Source organism: Scleropages formosus, chromosome 8 (genome assembly GCF_900964775.1).
Source record: "Scleropages formosus chromosome 8, fSclFor1.1, whole genome shotgun sequence".
Taxonomy (NCBI): Eukaryota; Metazoa; Chordata; class Actinopteri; order Osteoglossiformes; family Osteoglossidae; genus Scleropages; species Scleropages formosus.
The window spans coordinates 24,533,188-24,556,925 of record NC_041813.1 but is presented as its reverse complement, the minus strand read 5'-3'; the positions used below and the strand labels follow the sequence as shown (position 1 = coordinate 24,556,925).

At 37.2% G+C, this 23,738-nt stretch overlaps 1 protein-coding gene across 1 annotated transcript in view; it reads right to left on the bottom strand.

Annotated features, from left to right (window-relative positions):
* Nucleotides 1-23,503, bottom strand: part of naaladl2 (N-acetylated alpha-linked acidic dipeptidase like 2) — a 188,751-nt gene extending 165,248 nt beyond the window's left edge. Inside the window, exons 1-2 of the mRNA XM_018757073.2 lie at nt 23,432-23,503; nt 12,203-12,265 (exon numbers count right to left, since the gene is read on the bottom strand). The gene's annotated coding sequence lies outside the window, so the exon portion shown is untranslated. The remainder of the gene's footprint in view (nt 1-12,202; nt 12,266-23,431) is intronic.
* Between the last annotated feature and the right edge of the window lie 235 nt (nt 23,504-23,738).

Below are 23,738 nucleotides of genomic sequence, written 5' to 3'. Positions count from 1 at the left end.
ATCAGTACATACTGTACATACACACATAATGACAAATGGTCAGAGTACGACAAACCGAGCAGGTACCCAAAAACAAAAATAGACGAAAGCTGTTAAGGTACGTGCAATCTTTTCACAGCACTGTTATTGATAGCCTTTCAATGAACAATCAGACTGCTTTATCCTCCTTTTGAGAAAAGAGAAAAAAAAAGAAAAAACAAATCAACACTATTGATTGATTTTTTTAATCATTTAAGATGTGAAGTACAAATTCCTCCACACTCCGCTGTATAATGCTTTCAAATGGTTTGACTAAAGCAGTAAACACTGGTCTTCATTTCCACTTTGGAGCTTGGATGATCTGCAGTCTTCATCAATCCTTGGCGTTATCTCTGGACAGCGACTTGTAAATTGTAAGCAACACTATCAATCATGACGGAACAGCTTGTGATTCTTAGTAATGCATTTCCATTAAAGAGGCCCCAGAGAACCTTCGAGTGGAAGCCCTTAAGCTGGAAATCCTAGGCGATCAATAACTTAAACTCACGCTTTTTTCCTGTATAGTACCAAAAAAAAAAAAAGATGCATTAAGGTATTTTTTTTTTCCCCCTGGTGCAACAACTAAAACAACGTAAACACTTCCTATCTGAAACTTAACTTGTACAAAAACACACACGCACACTTGTACTCCAGAAACAACCAACTGACCACAGGGTATTTCTGTAGGTTTTTATAGTTCCCCACGATGGGGATTATATATGATGTCTGCTCTTATCTTGTGGGAGGCAGGATTTCACCCACCACAGATTACATATGGTGACACCGCAGTACTATAGAAAAACCCACAGATTTTTATCATTCTGGCAGCTCTTGACATTGTCTCAGAGAAAAACAAGAGTTTGTAACTGTGCTGGCAAAGCCTCACTGTCCCTTTACCATCGTTCTGAGTCAGAGAGAAAAAGGACAAAAGCAGGTGCAACACATGGCCAGAAACAGTCTACATTTTCTGAACATACTGATACATTTTCTTCACATACAGATTTTCTCTTTGTTGTACAGCCAACCATAGATTTTACTTTTTAAGTATCTAATATTCCATTCCATAATTCATACCATCCATTTTCAATAACTGTTAGTCCTCATCGGAGTCACGGTGATCCGAAATCTATCACTGGGCACAAGGCTGGAGAGGGGCAATGCATTGGACACCATCACAAGGTAGCTACAGACACACACATGCACACAGTCACCCATTCATACACCAAGGAAAATTTAGTGTCACCAAGTGACCAATCAACCCAAACTGCATGCCTTTGCATCGTGAGAGGAAACGTGAGCACCAGGAGAAAACACACACGACGACAGAGAGAACACGCAAACTCCATGCAGATTGAGCAGGGATCAAGCCCACGTTCTTTCGCACCACCCAGGCACTGTAAGGGGACAGAGCTACTTGCCGCTCGACTACACTGCTTTCATCCATACCAAATCCATCCATTGTTACAAACATCAGTTTATATATCTAACCCTAACAATTACTTTATAACCGTCGTTTGCCTGCGCTGTGTGAAAGTTTAACTGTAATTGTATTTTCTTTGAGATGTATGTCGTTTTGGAGAAAAGCTTCTGTTAAATGAATAAATGTAAATGTATTAATGTTTTTTTTAAAAAAAAAAAAAAAAAAAAAAAAAAAAACCCAAAATCCTTAGGTCTAAACTGACTGATGCAGCATAAATAATACCCAGAGGATTTAGTATTCTAGCTTTCTGTGAGTCCAGCTGAATCTGTAAAAATGTCTTGAAAGCCTTGGAAAACCCATGTTCTGTTTGGTGTTTACAAGTGAGATCGCAGATACTGACTGTGAACGACCAAGGCAGACAATAACAGAATAACGTGGCTAAATATACTCTGCTCTGTCACTCGAAGAAGATCTTCAGAGAACAACACAGGCCACTGCTAAACAGTTCTGGTAAAAATACAGCAAACGTCAAACTTCAGTGACATTTTGACTTCAGATTAAGCATTCTAAAATTAGGAGCATCCAGTACACACATCTTCTCGAAAGACAGCAGATTTAATAAAACATTCCTAAATAAATCCATATCCATCAGTTAAACAAATGAAATTCTAAGTAAAAGCCTTTGGGTTTCCTTTTATGTCCCCTATAAGGCTCCAGTAAGTGCACACTTGAGTATATTATCCTGTGCATATTAAACTTCTGACCTTGTCCTTTTCCATAAAGTGCCCCCCTATGTATATTCTCTAAAAGGGTCTTGGTTATAATAACAATGTAGATTGCCAGATGGACTTGAATAGAGATATCCCAGCCCAACAGACGGGACATGACTCAAAGAAAATACAGGAAAGATAACCTGCCGAGCGGTCAGATTACTATCTTGGTCAGAGCGGTCATACTGAGACTGTAAATGTATGCCCCTACAGTGTCACAAGAAAAACAGCTCTCCCTTTATTGGAGAATAAAACCAAAAGAAAAAAGAAAAGCCTTGGGAAAGATTACAGATGGTCAGGTCCTTGAGCAGGTCAAACGTGCAAAGAATAAACAATAACTGCTAATGATAAACAAAATCAAGGGACCTTCAGTAAAGAGATGGGTTGGCAGAAGTAGTTGCATAGCTGCAACCCAAACTAGAATTATTTTAACACTGTGTTTATACAGTATCGCATCAAAGTCAAAGTATAATATGTCAATAAAATCTACATCCGTCAGAAAAATAAAAACGTTTTTCGGTAAGCTTGAGTGTGCTCTCCCGTATTTGCTCTAAATCAAGTACACCGGGGAGGTTTCAAAACACCCAAAGCTTTTTATTCTTTATTAAACTACAAGTTGAGCATGTCTTCCCTTTTCTTTTTTTCTTCTTCTCGAATAACGTGGGGGGAAAAAAAAAAAAAAAAAAAAAAAAAAACCAAAGGTGGTGGACGCATTTTACAGCCAATGTGCACAGTAACAGCAAACAGGAACCTGCCCAGATTGTCCGCAAACATCCCTCTGACCCCTCTTTTCTGTCGAGGGACTGCAAACTTGAGTCGGCGTGCTTGGCAGAACGTGTGTGCCTTTGCTGGATCCATGCCAACTCACAGTCCATTGCCGCAGCGGCATCCCCTGGATTAGCAGCGGTAGAAACCTGTGCCGCTACAAGTCAAACAGCATGTCTCCGCCAGTTCATTTTACACAAAGCTAATGGAGCACATGGGCCTTGCTGCTTAATGCAAGCTCTGCCAAGGTATCAGCAAAAACTTCTCAGCCACCTTGGTAGCCAGGTACCGGTGAACTATTTGTAACGACAGGCTAGAAAAGGAGGGCAACGGAGTGACTCCTGGCAATTCCACGGGTACACCCAGAATTCTCCGCATTCAAGCTGAAATGTCAGATGAATTATAATACATAATTTATATTGGTCACAAAGACTGCGTTGATGCGGCAACACACAGGGAACTCCTGAAGGTGAGCCTGATCCTTCCTTCAAGACCTTGTAACCAGTTAGTAGCAGACTAGTACTCCAAAATATTAAGCCAAATTATTATTGTCATATATTCAGTTTTTAATAATAACCCTTGATCCCCAATCCCTGCATCTCGTTATACATATACAAAAGATTTGAGAATCAAAACTATTAATATAGAAAAACAATGTTTCAATCCTGTCTGTTTAGAAGAACGTCGGTATTCTGTGTCACTGCCTGAGAAGAGCGCTATACAAAAATAAACTGAACTGAATAAATTGCCATCTCACACAGCTGTTCAGTAATTACTTACATGAAACATTTTTAAAGGAACACATCCAAAGCATCTTAGGTTGCAATGTGATTTTTTTTTTTTTTTTTTAAATGTTTTATCATCATTTCTTTGTTTACAGTTTCAAATCAAATATTTAGGTTTTCCCAAAGCAAAATCTTCAAAGCTTAAATGATCAGGAGTTAATAGAGTAGAAATGTACATTTCATGCTGCACTTTAAGCTATATTAACAGGTATATTAAGGAAACTCCCTGAAGGAAAGCACTTTTTTATAACAATTTTAAAAGAGTCTGAAAGCAAAGAGTGGGTGAAAAGTTATTTTAAGGTGGTTTTGGCATATGGGTACAGGTCTGCAAGAATCAGGGGGACATCTGGTAGTGTAGTGGTTAGAGCTACTGCCTTTGGATCCAAAGGTTGCAGGTTGTACCTCCGGCTATAGTACCCTTGAGTAAGGTACTTACACCAAATTGCTCCAGTAAAGTTACCCAGCTGTATAAATGGGTAAGTAACTGTAACCTTAACATTGTAAGTCACTTTGGAGAAAAGCGCCAGCTAAATGAGTAAATGTAAGTTACAGCAAGAGTTCTACTTAGTGTAGGTCAGATTTAGAAAAGGTATTCTAATTACATGTTGACAAGGTGGTATTTCATAGACGTGTCATGCTTCAAAATTGCCATTTGTGTTTGTATCACTAAAATTGATGCATGATTATTTACTGGACAGAAGTAAGGCATGACGGAGTCTGGTATAATAGTTTAGCGCGCTGAGCAGAAGCCAAGATGAAACCAAACCAACTGAGAAAACAAGAGAAGCCATTGAAAATGTAGTTTCACCAACATACTGTACAATGATACGGTAAACATGAATCATACTCCTCTGTAAAACCCCAGCACAATGCCTACACTTGTTGCTTTACTAGAGCCTTGAAAGTACATTGTCAGGATTGCTGAGGGGTTGCAACACATCGTCATGCTATCATCATACTATCACGTAGTAAACACATTGTATTTTCTGTGAGACTTATGTCTCTTTGCAGAAAAGTGCCTGCTCAATGAATAAATGCACATGTAATGTAAATGTGTGCACAGCAGATACATTAAAATTGATTAAAAAAAATTCCTGAGACTGTAACCCGTATAACAAAAATAAAATACGAATGTGAGAAGAAATGTATGGTGATACAACCCCTTGACAAAAACTATTTAATCTTAGGGCTGGAACTCATAAGAGTGTTACACTCTTAACAATATAAGCTGATGCACAGTACTACAAGCAAGACCTCACACCGCATTATCTTCATGGACTTCCATCTACTGAACTTATTTCCATGGAAACAGTCACCAGGATTCTTATCAAATGCGTGTCATTTTGTTGCAGAGCCTAATGTTCCAAGTTCGCCCATGTCTGTTTCAGAGAAAGTGGGTATATTTCGCCTGTGTGTTCCTGATGTTACAGCATTGATAAACTGAAATCACAAAATTATAAACATGTTCAAGCACTGCTCTGTACCCGAGAAAATATTTTCTTTGCAATGATTGCTTTGAAAATGGTGTGGGTGTCACTACCACCCAGCAACTTGAAATTATTTTTGTCAGGTCAACTACAGACCTCACAACAATGTTTTACTAAAGCTGGAAAAAGGTTATTCAATCTAGGCTTTAACAAGAATAATTATAAATGCATGACATGAAGAATGCACTATTAATTGAAGCAACCTTATTATTTATTAACAACATGACCTTATTATCTATAATCTTATAAATAATATATCCTTACTATTTATAACAATATATTGGCATTTATACTTTTTCACTCCCCAAGACCAGAACACATTGAGTCTGATGAAACATAAGCTAACAGAACAGTTCTGCAAGAGACCTTTTAATTACGGAAATAACAAAAATCCACTAGGAGTGGCATGGTGATGCAACGGGTAGTACTGACCCCTCACAGCATCTGGGCTCTTTGGGCACTGGTTCAAATCCAGCTGAGAGTGTGTGGCATTTGCAAGTTTCACCTTTGTCTGCAAGGGTTTCCTCCCACAGTCCAAAGACGTACAGTTCAGTTCAGATGAATGAGCTGCATTAAACTCACTCGTGTGCGTGTCTGCCTTGCAATGGTGTCCCATCCAGGTTGTACCCTGGGTCGTCCCACCCCACACACCTGTCCAGTCTGTGAGGAATGGGGTATCAATATTTTTCGTATATATCACTTTCAATTGGAATTGGCAAAATTGGTTACTCATAGTAGCTCAAATTTTGAGTAATGTGATTTTCTTAAAAAAAAAAAAAACATTATTCCTACATTCAAACATTATTACATTACTCCTGAAACTGATTGAGAACTGAAATAGTTCCAAAACTGTAATCAGTGCAGCTTAAAAAAAATATTAGGAGCCTCGTGTTCCTACTAAGGAGAGCCACAATATGCATTGCTGTCCGAGCTAACGACTGGAGAAATTACACCTTACCGGAAGCGCTGCTGTTGCAAATGCATGGTAATTTGAAATATCCTGCAGATTTAAACATCTTTAACAACATTTTTTACAACATAAATACCCATTAGTACAACTATGTGCAGAATACAGTTATTGTCATTATGCTGCATGGATGGTTTTATCTAAATCAAGTTACAAGCTGAGTCACCTACAAAACAGGATGTTTTACCAGAGCAATCTACAGATTACTAGATTTTCCCCAATTTCTGAATAACGCCTATGTTTATGTCTTGTGATTCGAAACTGAATTTGAAGGTAAGGCAGATTACACTGATTGGACCAAGTGTGGCAACAGAAATGAACAACAATTCAGACATAAAACAAAAAGATGGTGATACAAAATGAAAATGATGCTACAAATTTGTACATCTCCTAGATATTAAATTTTCCAGCTCTGTAGGTTACACACACTCATAAATTCATCACAAATTCATTTCCACTTCTGTGGTCTATTTCAAGGGTATTAAGTAATAGGTGAGTCAGCCTATGTTAATCTTGAACTATATCACCATGAAGTCACAAGAAATCTGCTCAAACTTGCATTAAAGTCTGATTAAAAAAAAAAGAAAAGAACATTGTCGTTCTACAGCCTGAAGATGCTGGGAGTAAACTTTTATACAGAGATTTATCCTGCAATAAGAAAAGGTACTTCTTAGCAGGCAAATCTTTTTCATATACATATCTATATATAATAGATACATATATACACACACACACACACACACATATATATACATATATATACACACACACACAGAGTATAAATAGAAACATGTATACTGGTGTAATACACCTTGTATTGCACACTCAGCCCTCATATAATGGGGTCCCATATGACCAAAAAAAAAAAAAAAAAAATACTAAAACTGTTTAAAATAAATACCCTTTTTTCATCCAACAAGCTCAGTATTCAGTACAATAGCATGTTTGCCCATGTATCAGTGTTCATCTACAGCGGGTGTTGAAAATTAGCGTTAAATATTCAACATTTTTAAAATACCCCTTAATTACACTGTTATACAAAAACTACGAATGCAATTAAACTAAAAAAAAAGAAAAAAAAATTGTGTTTTGTACGTATCAAACATCAACGTGCACTTTACAGAGACATCAAAAATAAAGCTGATGACACAGATGCATAGACTAATATCTAATCGGATACAAGCTCAATTACCTGCCCTTTAGAAAATAATGACAGATATGAAGTATTATATTATCTGAACGGGAGCTGTTTATGGCACATTTAAATGTGCCCTTTCTTTATGATTACACAAAGTATACGTGTGAGCACGTAAATATTCTGGCACCAAAAAACAGCCTTTAAGTTCTGATTAAATGGTGCATCAGTGGTGTCCTTGCAAGGTTACCACTGAGGCAAATCACTGCACTGGCTGACAAGTACTTTTTATTGCATTTCCTTTTTGGGCAAGATTGTATGAAAATTATATTAAACTACAGTGATTGCTAGACAATTTTCCTCATGATGACCTCATTTATAATGAATGAAGTTACATAACTGTACCATACAGCATGTAATAGGAGGCCTTGTTGATGACCTATTAAAAACTACCCCTTATTTCTTTATTATTAAGCATTGGGAAAGAAGTGAATGGGTCAGACATGATTAAATCACAGACTTTGACTGACTTTGCTTACAAAACATAGTGTATAGGTAAAGGAGGGAATCACGCCAAATAAGGTACCATTAGTTCTTACTGCAAGTACCCAAAAAGTAGCAAAGTGGTTAAGGATGTCACTGTTCTCTTGACAGTGTCACTGTGCTGCACATCAATTAACAGGTAACAAAAGGAGTAAATTAATTAATTAAAAAAATAAAACGTGTGGTCCCATAGACAGTGGTCAAGAAATATCCAGTGTCTTCATTTGCTCTTCTTTGCCTGTTATGTTTCAAGTGCCTTCAATGAAGAATTTTTGCACAATGCATTGGCAACTCAAACCTCACAGCAACAGAGCATTGTTTGAATGCTAGAAACCACCTATATATTGTTGCTGACGAGATGGATCTCTTCACGTTTAGTCTAGTCTTTATCAAACTGGTACTTCTAGCAGATCACCATCTCAGGACGGTTCCACAAACATGACAGTGCACGCACAGATGAGACATCACGCAGCTCTGAAGCCAATAATAAGGCATCTTTGGGAAGTGGTGCAATGCGATGCTGAAAGAACGAATGTGCCGCCACCCAGTTCTAGTTAGGTGTATATGAAAAAAGCTGTCACTGTGCATGTGACTTACAACTGGGTGAATAATAACTTAAAGAAAAAGATTCATAGATGGCTGGTGGAAAATATAAGTAGGCTATACTACAGCCTTAGGCAAATGACTCTAAGCAAAGTGAGAAAAGCATCATTACAAAAAAAAAAAAAAAAAAAAAAAAAAGTTGCATTTATACACAACAGTACTTTGTGAATCAGTAATTCGTCAATGTTCCTCACCCATGGATAACACTGTGAGGGAATCCTCTTTATTAGCTTGTGCTGAATTATATTCCCCATTTCATTTTAATCAGTCCTTTAATTAAGTTAAATACTAATTTATTCTGTTTCACGTAATTAAATATAATGAACGTTTATTAGCACAACTGCACCTGCAAACGTTCCTCAGTACAACACCTTTTCCTCATTGTCAGTTCTATTTTAAAGTAACACATTTATTTGAAGTGTGATTTACTCAATGAACAGTTAGATCAAAAAAACTATCTGAAAAGGGTCAATTCACTTAGCCTTCTAACAAGATGTAAAAACACTACACAAGAAACAATTTTAACATTTCCATTGTGATCAAAACAATGTAATTATGAGCAAATTAGAACTGCTAAGATAGAGAAATGAAAATAAACCAATAGTTTATCTAATTAAATCTTCACATTAAGCTATCTGTCATTCTTCTGTTAAGATATTCTACTGACATCTCACTTTTCCATATTTTGTGATAGTAAAACAGGAAATTGAGCATCATTATCTGATTACATTTAATGCTATGCTTGCGGGGATTGTTTTCTTGAATTCGGGATAAGCTTAAATAATGCACTGTATCTCTAAAGTGACCTTGAATATGAAAGATAAATCCATCACATGCTAAGAGACATATGGCTTCCCTACTGGTAACCATGACCTGGCCAACAGCAAACTTCTGAATACTGAAGAGTGCTTAGAAAATTGTCATGCTCAATTTTATTTATTTTTATTAATTAGTAGTTTTTTTTTTTTTTTTTTTTAAAAAAAAAAAAGAAAACATTATGAATAAGAAACTAATTCACACTTTTGAGTTACAGAGAAAGTCAAGGAGAAACTGTATGAAATAAAAGTAATACATGTTTAATTCCATAATTAAAGTGTTCTACTGGTAGAATAACCAAAATACATAAACAAGCCTAGAAAGCATATAAACACAATTCTCCATTTATTTTTAGAAAATTAGCTCTTTGTGTTACTGTTATCTGTTAGCGATCAACATTTTCTTTGAATATCTACTCTCATTTTAGTGTGCTCTAGTATTAAATTGTGATTTTCAGTGAAGATATTTTCTGTCTTCCCTCAATATCACAACTTAATAATTAGACTTTCTGCGGTGAACTAAAGCCAGAACGGACTGCATACATCAATTTGAGAGATAAAATGCAATGTCTAAGGTCAGTGATTAAAGCAAGAGGTCAGTTTTCTAGCTGTTACTGCTTATCTGAAAACAATAAGCCAATGCTGACCTCCCTGCTGTTAGTGCTGATAGAGTGCAAACAAATCTGAGACCGCTCACTTGTCATAGAAATATTGGTTGTATGTGTTCTTCATAACCACACATATCACAGAAGAAATGTTGGCTAAGGGGCCATGTTGTATATTAATTACAGCACCTAGAACAATAGCCGATGTAATATCATTACACTAGTCTAATGTTGCTGATCGATGAGAGCTTCATGCACAGTTTAACATCTTTCTGTATTATAAGGGGATGTAAGGTAACACACGACAGGGACTGGACAATGCTCTGCACATTTGCTTTTTTTAGATTTCAAGTATGTACCCAAGGTGCCCTGTGACAAAGCCAGGAAGTGTAGAACATTTTTTTTTCCCCCCCTTTCCCCCCCACTGAGCCTATTCAGACTTCAGCTTTAGCCCCTGAGACAGGATAGGTCACAACAGGTGTCCTTCGGCCCCCTTTTAAGAGCAGCTGGCTCTTGTCCATCGTTTCCTGTCTGAATGCCACGCATCATTAGCACACTTTGAATATACCAACATCACAGCAGTCACTCCTAGACCCGGCCTCTTTCGTAAAATTCCCTCTTCTGCACCCTTTGTGTTTCCTCCAACTTCATGCTCTCAGATGTAACTGGCACATTTGCCAGTAAGACGACATGTAAGCCTTACTCGTGGAAAGGGATTCTTAAATTAAAAATGTCCTGCGTCCATGGAGTATACTAGCCACGCTGTTACTTTAGGTAGGTCAAAACTTTTATTAATTAAATTTACCTCAATTGATTTTTCTTTTTCCATTTATTGAGGTCAAATACTTTTGAGTAACAAATCCCATTGTAATTTTTTGCAATACAGTTTTTCAGATAATTAAGTGCTAAAACCAGGTTAACATTTTACAGTTTTCTGACGAGTGTGGTCAAAATTCTTTAAGTGTGCCCTTACTATGCAGAATAAAGTAATGTTTGCAATTTTGTTAGCCCTGAAACATCACAGGTCAATATGTTATCTTGACAAAGAACCAAGTCACAGCATATTTTACAGCAACCCTTTGACTAAATTTAAAAGACATCAGAGAAAAGCCATTTGTGAATCACATAATCACAGAAAAACTCATAATACGTTACTTTCAAATGTTTGCCACATTACAGTGCACAGTTTCAACAATGTGCATATCCTGTACAGAAGTCTAGGCTGATTAAAGTACACATAAGAAAACACTTCAATGATTTGCTTCCAAATGTTACTTAGACCAACACTAAAACTGCAGAAGTCAAGTGTCTACCACCTGCAAAACATCTGGGAATTCAGATATGACTAGAGCTCTTACCAGGTGTAGCTGTTTGGTTTTACAGTCCAACCTTAAGGAGAATTAGAATATTTGAATTCATGTGTTCATATTTTCAGACCATATACAGTATGTACATCATTTTTTCTAATAACATCTGGCAAGCTTACTACAGTTAATCTACTACCTCAAAAATGTTGACCCACAGAGAAAGTAATGGCTATGTGTGATAATATAAATGATGCAATGTAAAGAAACACGGTAAGATATAGATCAACGCAACATTCAAGTATACTGCAAACACATGTACCAAATCAGAACATTTACAGCAGTTTCGCGGAAACATTCTAGAACAGCGTGCATTGGAAGATAATTTTCAAGAACATGACTATTAAAAAAGAATCGCAAAAGAGCTTGATGCTGGCAAATCAAATTGTCGAAAGTATTTCCTAAGACAATCGTGCCATGACATTATTACACTTTAAAACAAGAAGTGACCGGAAATTAACGGCTAGTAAAAGCATGCTGCTGCATTCCACAACGCCAGTACTCACTTGTACAATCTGTTATCCTGTGCCAGGTAGGCACCAATGTAGCCATTCCGCAGTTGCATCATCGGAGCTCTAACAGCAACGCACTGCTTCCCAGTGTTGTATCGATGTCGGTTCCCCCCCCCCCCCTCCAAAAATGTGCAGAGAACAAAACCGGTGGGATGTTTCTTTAACTTTTGCCGTTACAGCCGGCACACATTCCAGATAAGCTGAGACTAAAGGGTTAAAATTTTTTTATACGCTCGGTTCAAAATGCACACGGGATGGCACGCCATGTTTCTAGCTCTTTATTTTTTCGGCTCCATTCCCTCCCCAACGTTACAAACTTCCTATTTTTTTTTAGAAATACATTAATTTAAAGGGAAAAAGAAACAGAAAAAATTCCACCGATATTAATGAAAGGTCATTAGCTGGCAGCTTACCCTGGGTCAAATGAAGAGGGCCTGAATCCGTCAAAAACTATCGACCACGTCCGACAGCAGGACCTGCGAAAGAGGGAACAACAAAGACAGTTTGTGACAAAGCTGACACGGTGTAGTACTAGAGCAGCGAAATCAATTGTGACATTTTTCATTTATTTGTAAATGCTTCTTTGACAGTACACTCACTCGAAACAACAGTTTAGCTCTTACAGAATAAGCAGGATGATGGTAAAATAGAAGAATCTTGACAGCTTCTGTAATGAGATTCTGCATTAGGGCCGTTCTCTTACACTTTCACCCTCTACTAGGAGCACGCCCTTCACTTTCAATCTTGCATCCAAATAATTTGGAAAATGTTAACCCTACGAAAAACTAAACTAACCCTTCTATGGTTTGCGTAAGTCTGGTATTTTCCACACCCTGCCCCAATTAAATTTGAAAGACCCTGCATTCCCTTTTAAAAGAATGGTCCATAATCAAAGACAAACGGAATATGCATATGTGTTTTATTCAAAAACGCTCTTAGCTTCTAAACTGTGGAGATTACAAGCACAGCCTTCAGATCACAAAGCAGGTGCCCTTGTCCTCCTTATAAACCCTGGACTGACATCCAGATAAAATCTTACATTCGGTGCATGGAAAACAGTAGTCCTATTGTACTAAAGTACAAAGCAGAATAAGCCATATGCTGCTGAATATGAACTGGGAAAGCACTGAAGAAGTAAACCCTTAAAGTAAATAGAATAAACCAATATTACTGGATGAGCTTGCCCTTTAAATTTCCATAAATGTGATTGCATTGCATGGCATTCCCTCATTTCCTCTGAAAATATAGGCTAAAAATGTTTATCACATACAAGAGTTTTAAAATTATGCATAAAATTTATGTGAGAAAGTATTTATGTATGTGTAAATTCTGCATTCAGGAACTCACAGTACTAAAATGTGAACAAAGCATAGTACAACAGAAGAAAATGTCTGTTTACTGCAAAATAACTCCTCAAAGTAATGATATCCATATGCTACAGTAAACTCAATATTCAGAATGGCAAATGTAATGTTTGCAATCTTGCTAATTTGCTCTAGAATACATCAGTGAGACAAGGAGAACTAAAGCCTCCAAACTGAATTTTCCACCATTCAGTATTTTTTAAAACACACACAGTATATATAATTATTATAACTTCAAAGCTGTCTACCCTATCAATTCAAACTGCTTGAACCAAAATTTGTTTGTTTTCACCATTATTACAGAATGTTAGACGATTTCCATACAGGCTAAGGAGCTTAAACGGCAGTTGTAGCTATGCAAGAAAGTGAACAATGAACAAAAATCTTACCTCCCGCACATCGTCTACACTTCAAACTCAACTGGTACTTCACAGATTCAAATTCCATCCAAACTCACAGCTCAGGCATTTTGAAGCACTAGTGTTACCTGCTGCCACCTCCTTATCAAAATTTTCTCTGAAATTATTCTCAAGATCGAGCTCTTCATATGACCTTGAATGGCGCTGTTGATTACAACACTGCAAGCTTCTCTACGTGTTTAAATTAGTACGAAAACACATTTAAATTGAGTATATGACATGAAGCATAATTAATCATGAGATTTTCGTAAACTGCAATACAAGCGAAGGTCAACCATTTCTTCTTTATGCTGTCATTCAAAACATAAAGCTCACAGCATCCATGTAGTTTATTTAATAATGTTGCTCTGTATAACATTTATGACTGTCCTTGTGCTTCTTAGCGTGCTTAAAGATATCAGGTGGTATTGATCACCACATGATCATCATTTTAGTTAATTAAAACTGCACCAATGGTTACAAATTCAACACCAGGCAGTTCCTCGCTACACTAATTATACAGATGTCTACACTGGTAGTTTCTTCTGACAGCTCAGTGGAGCTGCATTCCAGGTGAACTATAATGACCACTGGACTATGTTAACTATTTCAGTGACTCGCACTTAAATAAGATGTTTTGGAGGATTTTTCTTAACAAGCATGGTGTCTACCACCAGATTGTTCTCATTATGAGACTCTTCCTTCCTGCACCTATCACGTTATGGTAATCCTACCTCAGCATTCCTTTTGCCAACAGTGCTTTTCTAATTTTCTCTCTACCTCTCCCTGCTAATTCTTCTTTCTCAAACGGAGCTCCTGGCTTTAGTTTTGGCCACAGATGTTCTTGTCTCAATTTAAGTTCCTTTGTTTTCACTGGTCTTTGTCTCCTACTGAACTTCTCCACAGGTGTCCCTGAAGACTCGGTGCCGAATCTCCATTTACATTTTCCTCATAGACACACACTGATATTCTTTCCGGCTTTTTGTTGTCACAGCTATTCAAATTACGTGAAGTCCTTTACTTAAATATATCTTTTCTTCAATTTTCAGATCTAAAACTTGATTTCTAGTTACGTCCGCAACATATCTTCACAGACAAATGACCATGATCGTGACTCATAGCAAAATCTCTCAAAAACCAATATTTACTACCTAACCTCTTCATCTTAGATAAATATTCACAGAAAAACTGCTGTGGAAAATGTCACTCTTTCATACACTTAAGAACCATGGAGTGACCCAGGATGACTGACAATCATCACATTTCTTCCAGGTATATGGATGTAATGCCTTTTCCTTGCAATTATGGGGGGGGGGGGGGGGGGGGGAATCACAGCCTTCCTCACACTATGTGATTCAACTCTTTATTTGAGGTTTTGGTTTAACTATTGACACTTCCTGCAGGTAGGACTTTGTGTCTAATGCCTATCCTCTTCAGCTCCTCTAGAATAGTAATGTCCCTCTGCTTGCATCCTACAGCTGCAAGGATCCAGTTTAAGTCTCTCATTCTGACCAACAAATTCTAACACAGTTTTGCCCATTGCCACTTTTTCTTCTCTAGCCAAACGTCCCATGCCGTTTCCTGACCTTCATTTTCCACTTGAAAACCCACCTCATCACGAGATGTTGAGACTGCTGCTCTATTTTTCCACTCAGTTATTTAGCCAGCAAATCTATCTTGCAATGCTCTTATCAATATTTTGATGTTGCCAACTGTTAAGTACAGTACTTTGTTCAATGTCATTTGCTACCACTGTTTGCATCATTAATGACATTGGAATGTGCCTTGGACAAAGATGTGAGATAAATAAGAAAAAAATAGTACGATTTGAATTTTTACATCACAGGCATTTTGCATTTCTAATTTCCTTACTACCTGTTAATCTACATCTGAGTGTTTCTGGTATGAATGTGCCTCCATGCCATTCTCTCAGCTGTCACTATCAATTCCACTGCCAGTCATTCTCCAATGCCTTCCATCTGTACTTGCCCAACTATGGAAGGTGTGTTTACATGTGCTGTTTTCACTAATGCATTATTATGTTTTACATTTTAATTTGCAGAATAATTCAAGTAATCTCTTTGAATAAAGTTTGAATAATAAGGAAACAGCCGTTCTTCATTAGAAATATGGGTATTAAAACATACATTTTATTAAATGCATCAACGTGATTTTATCAATTAAATAATTAGATTCAACATGTCGTCATACCAATTAATTTTACTGTTTACAGAACTGGGGTAATAAACTATAAAATAACCCATGTTCATCGATAAAACAGCGTTTACAGAGGAACACAATGTGGCTTAAGTTATTGCACTGGTGGTGACATTACAGCTGAAAATTTATATATAAACTTGATTAACTGATCTAAGCTTGTTGAGCAAATTTTACAATGCAACAAAGTACAAAAAATACGACAATGACGCAAGCGGTTACTTCAGCAGACATACAGTTTTATGCTTTATTGTCTTCAAAGTACACTCTCTCAAACCACAAATCCTATTTAAAAATGAATTAGTTTATTTTTTTCCAAAGAAGAACCAAAGTGCTACATTTACATTTTCACAATAAAAAGAAATTTCTTGCAAAATAACCAACCTATTAGTTGCTAACAAGAGAACTACTTAAAACAAGCGCCATTACCCTGTTGCAGGTTATGCCTTTAACACAAGTAAAGCAGCTAAAATTTTGCTTTGTCAAAGCATGGCAGGTTATACTTTTAATTTTCCCACTTGAATGAGGCTCACTGAGGAAAAAATATGGAGCGTTTATTTATTTATTTTAAAGAAAGCTTTGTCTTCATTCTTTTAAACCTCCACAACAGTAAGATAAAAATAAAAAAAGATGTCATTTATAAAGTGGTATAGCAGTGAAGCAGAATAACACCACACTTTGCAGCCTTCAATTTTATGACTGCGAGTATCAAAAAAGCATTTAAATGTGCCATAAAAATTCATAATGATTGCCAATGCAGTCTTAGGATAAATCAGTAAAGAAATTTAATCGACTTTAGTGTGTATTGAGTATCAGGAAGTCCAAAAAAACCTGAGCTAAAAACTGGACATGAGATGAAACTGAGACTTACTACACCAAGAACAATGTAAAAATGCAGAGAACACATAAAACTGGGCCTTCGAGTGCTTTTTAAACACTCCCAGAAATTAGTACAAGTCTAAAATGAATGCCTGTCCAAAGCAGAGAGAGAAGCTAAGAAATCTGGTCATTAAAAATGTATTCTAAAAATACAGAGTAACTAATAAACTCCCTCCATTTGTTAATAAACACACCATTTCTTCCCCATGGCTCCAACAAATTCTGGAATAAAATTCTTAATACAATATTTCCAATAGCACAATTTCTGCAGTTCAGACAAAGGTGTCATATAATTATGTTACTCTGACTATTGAAATCCATAAATTTGTATTTCATCTTTGTGCCACAGATTTTTACAAAATGTGCCACCTTTGAAACTAAAGGCAAACATTTGCAGACCATTTCCACATAACCAGTGCTTTTACTGCAAGCACACACCACGTACGTCTTTGCAAAGAAAATGTGTCTATTGCTGTATTGGAGAGCTAGCTACATATGAACTGTTTCCTTGATTACCACCAATATTTAAGACCAATTGAATAAGGAGGTTCCTCCTGCATCTCATCTCTCAGTATCAAAGAACAATACGGAAGACCTAGGATTTTTTTTTTTTTTTAAATACTGGGGGAAAAAAAGTTAACTGCAGAGGAAATCTACTCTTTTGTGCATCTGAGGTTATTTCAGACTACATTTTGCAGAAAAATAGAAAATAATTAAAAAATGCAAGTGACTGACTTAAAAGCTGTCTAAAATATTGACACAAGCAAGTGCAAGTACAGATATGTACTAAATAACCCCTACAATCTAACATGCTTTCTAAAAGGGTTCAAAGATCCAGAATGACTTTTAAAAATTAGTTTACTCCGTGTGAGTCTAATATGCATAAAAATATATATTTTGGCATTTTTGAGGGATGGTATTGTACATTGGTACTCATCTTAACTTCAGCAGCACACCATCCACTACAAAGTTTTACTGTAGCCCAATGACACGTTAGAGAGCAAAAGGAAAGTTGTAAAACCATGAGCCTTTCTCTTTAATAGTGGACTGCATAGGGACTTGGTTGGACCACATGCTGGTTGTTATTTCACTACCCATTGACAAGGTCAGCGCTACCAAGTCCCTCTGTCGTGACTGGCCATTTTCTCAGAGCAGATGTCTGTAGCCCCATTATGCTGAGCTTTGGCAATGTCTCCTTTAATAAAAATTGGGTTTATCTGCCACTATTAACCACAACCATATATAACAATGAATCTTTATGTGTGCTCTAGAGCAGAATACTAAATTAAAAGACAGTTAATCCCTGGAGATTGCCTCTGTGAAAAGTGTATTTCTATAAAATACTTGCATGTGTATATTCATTAACATTCATATGCAAACATCAAAATGTGATGTTTATTTTTCATGTATCAGCTATATGTGCGCTTTAAAAATAAAAATACATGTTGTTCACTTTCATTTTTTTTTTAAAAAAATCTGATGTAACATCTAAACGCAGAAATAAATCCCTTATCATACACAAGTACTGAACTAACTGAAATTTTTAAAAGTGCACTACATATTATCCTAATTATATGCATTAAAACTGAAAATTGCACAATGCTAAATACAAAGTCTGAGGCAAGAAAACAAACATTTTAGAATCTAAAAGAAGGTGTTCCAACTCATTACCACCTTACAAAACAGCAAGACTCCCTGTAGCAACACATTAGTTGAGAAATAATGTGTCATACAAGGTAAATTGACCCATACCAGAACAGGAAAACCTTCACTCTGGTAAATGTAAGAAAGCATATGATGTCCACAATCAGGAACACTAAATAAACAAACAAATGAATAAAGTATGCATGCATACATAAAATAGGTTGCTGTAATGTGCCTGTGAAAGGGAGACTCATCCAGTTCCAGGACCAGTGTTTTGTCCGTTAAGTTTTCACAGTTCTTTTCAAATACTTTTTATATACGTCTTAGCAAAAGGGAAAATGCCTGTCCTGTTGCCATAGAACAAAGGTTAAAATATTAGTACACACACATACACACACACATTTTCAGAACCGCTTGTCCCATACAGGGTCACGGGGAACCGGAGCCTACCCGGTAACACAGGGCGTAAGGCTGGAGGGGGAGGGGACACACCCAGGACGGGACGCCAGTCCGCCGCAAGGCACCCCAAGCGGGACTCGAACCCCAGACCCACCAGAGAGCAGGACTGTGGTCCAACCCACTGCGCCACCGCACCCCTGAAAATATTAGTAATGTTAAGTAAAAGCAACTCAGCAACACTTAGTAATAAACTGTGATTTGTCAAGAATAAATAATAAGCAGTGAAATCTACAAAACTGGCTGACAGTAAGGATGTGGGTTCATGGTGTAAGTGATAACTTATTTTAGGGAGAGAAAGTAAAAATATTAAACACAAAATATTCAAAGGTAATAAGAAGGGGGTGACTGAGTAAAAGTATGTTATTTATAAATGTGCTTAAGGAAAAAGTATGCCTAAACTCTCACAAATTATTTTGCTACAAACAACTTCACCAACAATTTACTGAACAACTTACAGTAACTCTGCTTTTACTTACTACCCAGCTCTTGATCTTAATGCTCTTAAAATGTAGACCCCTTTCGCAAAAAGTGTCTGCTAAATGAATTGCTGTAAATGTATAATCTGCCATGCTCTCTGAAACGCTTCCAGAAAATAAGAAAAATGGTCACATAATTGAATTAAGCTAAACAATACACAAATCCTTAAAAATGTTATGCTCCCATTTACCTTTAGCTTAAAAGGTCCACTTAAGATTGTAAAATTTGACTGAGCCACTGTGACTGCTAATACTTGCTCTGCCACTTACCACCTCCAGTTACCAAATACAAAAATATAAACATTAAGCCATACTATATTTTTTGAAGACCATACAATTGACACAATTCCTTCCTTTTTACTGAAAACTGAGTAACCTGCTCACCCATTGCCACAAGTACATCATTTTCCCCATTCAGGATGAGTCAAAGATTATGCTTCAAAGAAAATGAATGGGGGGAAAAAAGGTAATAGCTGGGGTCGGGCTCAAACCCACAGCACTGCAGCTGGGTAGAGACTAAGCTATTGACAGCCATTTCCAAAACCATAACTGAACATAAATTAATCACTGTTTCCACTAACAACTGATGATAAATAGTATGCCTTAATCAGTGGCTTGTGGTTAAGGGCTAAGGGTATTTAAAGTGACATAGCTAATGATTAGTTCTCAAATTTACAGAGCTCACAGATTGCTGCCTTCACTGCATCACTCCAAAGTTGTCTGGCAAACAACTAATTAAGAAAACATCAATATTATTAGTCAAAGTTAAACTCTGAAGTGCCTTTTCAGTTATTGCATGATAATTCTTCAAAGAATACAGTGACAACATTCACATCATAGTAAAATAACAAGGTGTGAATGTCTTCTCTTTTTCAACACCAATACCAACATTGAAATTATGATTTTTGTTTATTTAATTTTAATGAACAGCTAAAGAGAACTAAAAAGAAATGTTATGAATGATGAATATGCTTTTTCAGATAATTCTTATAACTGCTTGTACCGCCTTTTTTTCCCAACCAAATCACAGAACATATGCAGAAACTGGTTGAAAATATTAGATTTTACTGAAAATAACCACCTGCCCTTTGAGGAAATTTTTGTGCAACTTTAATATCAACTTGAAAAAAGGTGAGCAAATTAGCTATTTTAAAGCCTTGTTAACAAATACCTCATTTTAAGACATTTTCTCTTTTAATCCTATATGTGCTATGTAAATACTGCAACTTTCATCTGCATTTTCTGATGCATTATATCAGTTTAGATAGTCACCCCAGATGTATACTGCATTTTAAAGACAGACAAAAACATATTTTTACTTTCATACAATTTTTTTCTTACTTTCATACCAGTCTGTCACTCTTGTTCTGAATGCAATGATATCATTAACAATTCAACAATCGAGAAATTTCAAACAAAGAAACAGGCGTGGGAATCCAGTCCAGTTATCATTGGCATATGAAAGAAAACAATGTAGGGGAGATACGGTCCCTGTGCTACATGCAGGCAAGGTTTCATCTACCACGGTACAGAAGACAATCCCTGCAACCCCCTCATCCACACAAACACACACCCTGCTCTCAGTTCCAGCTGGGCAATAGAATCACAATAGCCACTTTTTATTACCAAAACAGACATTTTGAAACAAGTCCTTATTCACAACACTATCTACTGGAACACAATGCAGTTATAATAAAAGGTATTGCTGTCAAGCCTGGTATCTCAGAATATAGACTGACAGATATGATAAGGCATGTCCCTGGGTGAATACCCAAAGAAGCCTTACTATTTTGATTTATTTTTATTTTCTCATTTAAAAACACTTGAAACAATTTTTTTTTTTTTTTAGTAGATTATTCTGTGATGAACTGCTGTCCTGCACAAGACGTGCCCAAGATAGGCTCTAGACTCATGACCCTGACCGGAACAAGTGAATAGCAAAAGTGAGTGGGTGTCATCCTTTTATTATATAAATATTTGAATTATATAAGTATTTGAACAGCGAGTGCATCTCCAATTCTTCAAATATCAAATGGTGAGACTGTTAATTCCAATTACTGGGCCTTCCCTGTTTATCTTAAAGACATCTTCTTGCTCTGGAAAGTCATTTTTTCTTTTCCTACCCATGTTAGGTATAAAGCAGGCTTCACAAGTGTTTCTTGTACTCTAATGAAAACATTTTTCCTGCATTATGTCATGTGACAATGATTGCAGCAACAGCACAAACATGTTTGTTCAGTTTCTGTGGGCTCTGGATTATGAGATGGAATTGCTTCAGTTTTTCATCACATTAACTGTTCTGTTGTGTTAGAAACATGGGTTCTATACAGCTGCTCAGAATGAATTCTGCCCCGCAACATTACAGAGGAACAAAACTTTTACTGTTGGAACAGGCATTTAATGAGAGAGAAACCCATTCATAATGAAGATGGAAAAAACAACTGGTTAAACCTTATGAAACTCTTCCATAGTGCAGAAATGCATATTACTAGCATCACATGGTGTTAGCACAGCAGCTAGGTTATACTGTTCATACTTGTGAACTTTCATTCTATTTTCCAGAATCGAACATTTTTAAGACCCATGTTGCACTGTGCTGCCTTTTCATTTTGCAACGCACGGGTATTCAAAGCATTGCCAATTTATCACAGCTTTTGCAGTATGGCATCGAGGTGGTGCAGCTTGCTTATTTATAGTCAGCAGGAGGAGTGCTGGGCTGACATCGTATACATGAGCAATAGCTAGTGTGGTGGAAAACAACACTGACTTGTAATTTGAAGGTTGGCAGATCATTTCCCATAAGGGGTCCTGTTTCAGTACCCTTGATAAAGAAGTTCTTGACCTGAACTCTTTCAAAAAAAGTATCCAGCTGCACAAGCTGGGAAAACAGCTTTTGACAAAAGTGTCGGCAAAACAATTAAACTACGCAAGTAATATATAACTGGATACACAACATAATGGACTCCCACTGAGTCCAAGTGTTAACTGATTAAAATCTGGCACACTGAAGAGCAGCCAGAAGAGAAGCAATCCTTCACTTATTGCAGGAAATGACACAAGTCAGTCGGGACGATTTTAAACTAGATAATGTGGCTCGCGACATTACATAGCACAATGAGTGATGTTCCAGGTCCACTAGAAATTTTTTCTTTTCTTTTCCAGGAGTCAGACAACCACTGGCCTGCCATCCCACCCATCTATTCAACAAACCAGAAAGATTTATGTCACTTTAATTTGATTACACTGCTGCCTTGTACATGCCACATGTTTATGAGCAGTAAAGCATGGAGAAGCCACATAATGTCACTGATCATAGAGGGCAGGACTGAAATGCTGGCGCACCATTCATCTGCAGGTCTTATTCCAGCTGTGGACATTTTAGGCACGCAAGTGCACATATTTAAGTATGTCATGAAAATATACAGGTTATAGTCTTTGAGTGTGATGCCAGAATGGTAGTTAATTCAATTATTCTATCAAATAAAACTGTTTGTTTACTAGTAATATACAAATATGTGTCTAAAACGATGTTTAAATAAACAAGCTTAAAAACAGAAATACTGAAAACACGCAAGTTCATTCTGATATAGTCACGGAAGCAGCCTGTTTATACACTTCAAAAAACAATAAAACTGCATAAGCCATAAACCAGGAGTTAATCATTAAAAGTCGCAGCATTAAATCAGGGGTTCAAGTGTGAAGTTCCTCGTGTGAACAACTGAATTATGAGTTTATTCGCAGCACTTTTACGAGCGAGCGAGATGAAGAAAAGGGTTTGAGCATATGATGCACGGTGTATTTAAGTTGAGACGTAACCACAGTGAATTACTGCGCTGCTGGGTACTGAAAGTTTGGAAGTTCGCAGCCGCTCTCCCGGCAATCATGTCAGAACTCCCCGGACACTGGGAGAATTTAAAAAAATACTAGTACACAAAAAAGTACAATTAATAACATTAAAGCATCCATTTCGAGGTTCGGAGTTCAAACAACAACTGCGACGTTGCACAACTTTGACTCCAGAAAGCGACGCCGAGAAGCGCCGATCTGCAGCGGGGAGCGAAGCGAAGCAGCGCTAAAGAGAAAGTGAAAGCGAGACAGCCGGCTCTGGAACTACCCGAAAGGGGGCCCACAGTCAGAAGAACAAAACGCCACGGACAGACGAACACACACACACACAGAGGGAGATGGGAACACACTGGCCTCACCAGATCCATGGTTTCTCGGCCGCTCCCTCGCGACGCCACCGAGCGAACAGCTGACGCCGGACACACCCGGCGCGCCCCCGAAACACGCCCTCCTTTGCATTGCTCTTCTGCGGGTGCGCGCCGCTGCTCCGCGTTCCTGTTGGACCCCACAGTCAGCAAGTCATGCAAGTGAACACTATGCATTTCACTAAAAAATGTTACTGAAAACTAAAAGCATACAAGTCGTTGAGTCTCTGAGGCTTAAGTAATAACACTGACGAAAAAGGTCTTAAGGGTGAGGTTAGAGATAACTAAAACTTACTTACTA